The sequence below is a fragment of the Neophocaena asiaeorientalis genome, unplaced genomic scaffold (assembly GCF_003031525.2).
Source record: "Neophocaena asiaeorientalis asiaeorientalis breed wild unplaced genomic scaffold, Neophocaena_asiaeorientalis_V1.1 scaffold15, whole genome shotgun sequence".
Lineage (NCBI taxonomy): Eukaryota > Metazoa > Chordata > Mammalia > Artiodactyla > Phocoenidae > Neophocaena > Neophocaena asiaeorientalis.
Genome location: NW_020185328.1, coordinates 11,426,462 through 11,432,461, shown reverse-complemented (window position 1 = coordinate 11,432,461; position 6,000 = coordinate 11,426,462).

Here is a 6,000-nt window from a genome sequence, read left to right as displayed (position 1 = left end):
GTCAAATAAAAACTACTGAAGAGTGTTTAACATGTAGCTCATTTTTTTTTTTAAGGAGAGGAAGTGCCTATGTTAACAAAAATGTCAACTCTACATAGAAATCTTATTTTTATTTTCTGATTTAAATAGGCAAAGTGAAAAAAATGCCTTGAAATAGGGTATCAACTTCAGGATTAAAGGGTCAATTACGTGATAATAATTAAACTGCAACTTCTATCTTTCGCAGCTAGACAATTTCACACCTAAACAATGTCATTACAATTATAGTTTAGAATTCTTTTAATTTTAAACCTATGTGTTTATATAAGGAAAGTTACCTATAAATACCTGAATATCCACTAATGAAAAGAAATTAAAACAAACACCTCTTGATCATTCAATGTTCTGGACTCAGCAATCATGTTTGTCACAAAAATAAAATAATGTGAGAATTTTTTTTCATATCATTACTCTTTGCACCATAAATAATTTTGTTTACATTTCACAAATGAGATTAATTTCCAAAAGATATCATTTTAATTACATTTTCCCTCTGTGGAACTCCATTCACAGAAAAAAATGTTCTTGGAATTATCACTAACTGATCATCATTTTAGGTTTCCATCACTTTCTTGTAAGTCATTGAATAAAACAAATGTGCTTATATAATTTCATATGACAAAGAAACCTATTTTTATTCATACATTTAAAAAATGTCATTATACTAGTTATTAGAAAAGTAGTAGATTAAGTATAACTAAAATTTGGAAAAATCAATAACTATTTCAGAATTCTGAAAGAGAAACTAGTGCAACTGGTTTGTGAATAATTTTTGACATATATGAGAACTAAACTCTGTTATCTTAGCCCTTGTTTGACAATGTTAATGTACAAGTTATATATCAATGATGCCTTTATATTACCATGACTTTGAGAAGAGTAAATGTTACCTTTAAATTTTTAAAATTATTTCTGTATAGGCAAGATTATTTTAGCAATTGGTTGGCTAGAGACAGTACTTTTATATTCATTTATGGTTGTAGATGGAGATGAGGGGACAACTCATGGTCTGACATCCACCTTTAATAAGAGTTTTTTAAATGAGATCAATTACAAATGACTATAAGCTAATGTATTTTATTTAGGCCTCCAAATAGCTTTCTGTTTTTTAAACCAATCCCTTCTTACAGAAGGCTATTAATAAAACAGATTACAATAGGAAAATTAAATCTTGTCTGAGATTAAAGGTTTGTGACAAAGTAGTAAGTAAAGAGTAAGAAAAAAAGATAATTCTCAAAGTGGTAGGAAGTTAATAATGATGACCCCTGGAGATTTGAACCAGAAGCTTGTGTCTTCAATATGCATGCTAATAATAATGGATGATAGTCAAGAACAAGCAGCTGAAATATGCTGACAGTTTGTAATTACAATATTTAATTTTGCTAAAAAAATTGAGCCATATGGAGAATTGTAAGTAGGTATAATAAACTAGTGATTGAAGAACACAAAGGTAGATGAAATGTAATATAAAGCACAAAGTATTACATACTTAAAGAAATAATTTAAATTACTTGTACATCCTGATGGATTCTGTAACCTCTCAGGATATTATTTTGGACAGCCCAATGAAGAAGAGCAATCAACTATAAATAAATCAATGCTACAACATGTTAAAAGCATAGCTAAAAAGTACGACAATATCAAATAGATGGTGATTTTAGCATGGTTTCTATTTTAGAAGTATTGCCATTTTTTAAAAGTGAGGTCAGTTTCATATTTTTGTAACATGGAAAGGTTCAAACAAAGGAAAATACATTAATAAAACAACATAGAAGTCAGTTATAATGCAAACAACTAGCATAATGCACATACGTCTCTTTTTTTGGCCAATGCCTGGCTTAAAAACATAAGTTCCTAAGTGTGGGTGCTACTTTATAAATCTTTACGAACAGAAACCATAGAACAGAAAAAACATACAAAACAGAGAGATTTGCAAATGTTAAACAGAATAATGGAAAGTTTTAGTGGGTTTTATGAAGGCCACAAAACAATTGAACAAACCAGGCTGGGAAGGAACTTGGATCTCCCCTCTGCCAACCAAGGTTGAAAATTACCAGATGCTTTTTGCATCCCCTTTCACTAAAAACAATTAATACCATAAAAGCTCTTCAAGTGTTTCTGTTTGTAGTTTTGGAAACTCAATTTTTAAATTGTTCTTTTAAATACTAACTTGAGTTTTATAATTAGAAAATTAAGCTGTTAAAGTGCCCCAATGGAAATGTGTATTAAAACATTAAAATTGTTTGATACAAGATGTCGACAGACACATAGACTCAATATAGATTGAGAGTCATAACTTACCAGGTAACTAGGTTCAGGAATTGCAGTATCTCTACACCGACTATTTAAAATCATCAGTTTAACAGTAGACAAAAAAATGGTTCCCTACCGTTTGGGAACTATAGATTACTCTACAGTTAACTAAGAGTTTTCCTGGCTTTTTCTTTAAATTGAAATGCAAAAGATTGTGATTGGCTATATCCCAATGACATGAAATGTATCTAGAAATCTAAAAGACATTTGAAGCAAACAGTTAATCTCCAAAATGAAAGATTTTTCATTTCTGCTAAACTTGACTACACACTATTCTAGGTATTTATTAATTTATTTATTCCTTCAATCAGCACCTTTATAATTACATGTCTATTATCCTCGAGACACTGTGTGAGGTGTCATGAAGGAAAAAATAATTAGATTTCTTACCTTCAAGTTCTAAGAGTCCAGGTTAAGAACCATTAATAGAGAAGTTCACCTCGTGGAACCTCAATCATCCATTCGTCGAACTTCCCTTACAATGAGGAACTGATGTCCCACTTTGGTAAAACTCTTCTTGGTGTAAACATTGAGTGTGTTGCCATCCAATTACTCTTCCCAACCTTACATATAACTCAATTTTCTTTTTCTTTTTCTTTTTTTTTTTAAACCTTTTTGCCGTCCTTTTGCCAACTGTACATTGTTAATTCTAGGTTTGACTAAAATTGACCTGTGGTGGGAAAACATGTTTGGTAAACTGTAATCCTTTTGAGGGTCTTATGGGAATAGAGACAATATGAAGAAATGAGGAGCTACCTAAATTAAGAAATTGGTGACAAAGTTTCCATAGTTGAGAAAATTCAAATGATGTGTGAGTAATGATGATATTTAGAAATATAGTCACAGAGCTGGCCAAACACTTAGAATTCAGTCAAAGCTACCAACGCTCAGGTGAGGAATCAGACAGTCTCACAGACGCCTCATGAAGGGGGTCCAGAAGCTGCATGTGTTTCTCGTGCCACTCTCTGGGGCACCATAAATACATCCATGGATAAGGTCTTCATTTCAATTGTGTACTAATTTCCTATATTTGATGCTTTAAATATTAAAGGTACTAAATGCCTAATATTTCTGAAATGTATGTTAATGACCTTAACAACCCCCAATGATCTACTAAGGCAGGCATTGTTATTTCCATGTTACAATGGGTAAACTTGTCCCCAAAGAGGAATCTATTCATAATAAAAGTCAGCGCTAAACCCAGGTCTTCACAGTAAATACTTTCCATAACGAACTTCAACCTGACCAAGAACCTTCCAAGGAAACCTGTTTAAATCCTGGCACCTTACAGACAGACCCAACATAGAACTAATCATGGATTTGATAAGATCTCGCATTGCAGGATGAATGTTTATACTAGTGTATTAAAACTGCAATTAGGTAGGCAGCTTAAAATGATTTTACTTCCATGTGCTATATTTAGGCCAAAATCAAGCCTAAATGATTGTTATATCTTCAAAAGACTAGAAATGTCTCAGTGGTACCCAAATGAAGATCGTTGATAACATTTTAAACTTAAAGTTCTATATTTCTTTGAGAACACTTCTTTAACATATACTTTTCTCTCACAAGTAAAATATTTGGAATGAAAATTCAATATATTTTTTTCATTAATGTAAAGACAACATATCCAAAATTATTCAGTCATTATATTTATTTCTTATGAAAATGACTGAGTAATAAATTAAGTAATTTTGATTTTTACAAAGAACGATCTTAAAACTATAAGCATCATTAAACACTTCATGCTCACATTTTACTCTCCTGTATTTTCTTTCTTTCTTTTTTTTTTTTTTTTTTTTTTTATATACACGCAGGCTCAGCAGATGTGGCACATGGGCTCTAGAGCACAGGCTCAGTAGTTGTGGTGCACGGGCCCAGTTACTCCACAACATGTGGGATCCTCCCAGACCAGGGCTTGAACCCATGTCCCCTGCACTGGCAGGTGGATTCTTAACCTCTGCGCCACCAGGGAAGGCCTCTCCTCTATTTTCTTGATAAAATATATGAATAAACTTTTACTTTTTAATAAGAACACACATGCAAAAAGAAAGTTTGGAAATCAACATGTGGGATCCTCCCAGACCAGGGCTTGAACCCATGTCCCCTGCACTGGCAGGTGGATTCTTAACATCTGCGCCACCAGGGAAGGCCTCTCCTGTATTTTCTTGATAAAATATATGAATAAACTTTTACTTTTTAATAAGAACACACATGCAAAAAGAAAGTTTGGAAAATATTTTAAAATTGCATTTTACCTCATTTTTGTTATTTTTAAGCAATGCATGGAGAAAAATAATATTTTTTAAAATTGGTTGTCTTCTATTACCTTTAGTATAAAAATCAAGAGTAAGCATGTGTGGCAGATCTATGGTGTAAACTATTTTATGACAGTGATTTTAAACATACGTACAGTGTTTCAGTTTATAACGTGTCTTAGGAGAGAATATATTTCTATATTTATGTCTTTTGAATGATGAGTATACACAATGACTTCATAAGTACAATGCGATGACTTTGGAAAAACTAGCTTCCCATAAATGGAGCCAGGTCTTCAGAACACCTCGAATTTTATATTATAAAACTGGGCTTGTTACTTTTTCCCCTTTGAAACCACTCTTCATCCCATCTTTCCTCTTTTTGTGAATGGTTCCAACCTTCTGCTCACACAACTAGAAAATCTTCACACTCTGTTTTAAACCTATCCCTCAACCTTAGCAAGTCAACCTGATGTCAATTTTCTTTATCTAATCCTTTCTTCAATCTGCCCCTATCTCCCTCATCCCAATACTCCTATCCTGGTTCAGGCATTTGTAGTCTATTTCCTGGACTATTCTGGCTTCCCTGCCTTTGTTGTCTCCATAACATCCCTCATTTAGACTGCTGCCAGAGAGTTTTATTCACTGAATCACTGTCTAGCTTATTAAAAAAAAAAAAAAAAAAAAAAAGGAATTTAAATCACCTTTCCAGACTTCCTGGGTAGCAATAACTGATGACTACTCATTTTTGCAATACCCTTCTCAGGGTGGTACCACTATAGAAGGAATATAGCAGGGTGACTGAGGGCACCAACTCAGAAGCAAAATAGCCTGGGTTTGAATCAAACCGGTCAGCTAGACTAGCTGTGTGACTCTGGGCAAATCACACAACACCTCTGTTCCTCATTTCCCTCATTTATTGTGGGACCACACTCAGGAGCTTTTTGTAGGAATTAAATTAAGCTAGAAAGGGTCCAGGAAAATGCAATAGAGAGCCAAGGACAGATGTCTATACATAAGTACTTGTATCATTGTGACTTGTGTCATTGTGACTAGTTTCAGCTGTTGCCCCACTATTTATAATCTTTTTGGAGTCCAAGGGCCATGACTTGATCATCTTTGTGAGGGTACTCTCTGTGCAAAGTAGATTCTTAGCAGATGTTTGTTCAATTAAACAGAACATATATGAAATGTGACAAAGGTGTGCCCAACTGTTTTTAGGTGGAATGACTTGTGTCAGTGACACAAACATCCGTTATTTCTTTTCTTTAAATCAGCTTTATTGAGGTATAATTTCCATGTGATAAAAGGCACAATTTTAAGAGATGAGTTCTGCCAAATGCATGCATTTAGGTAACCAGCCTCCCAATCAAAATGAATAGTATTCCCA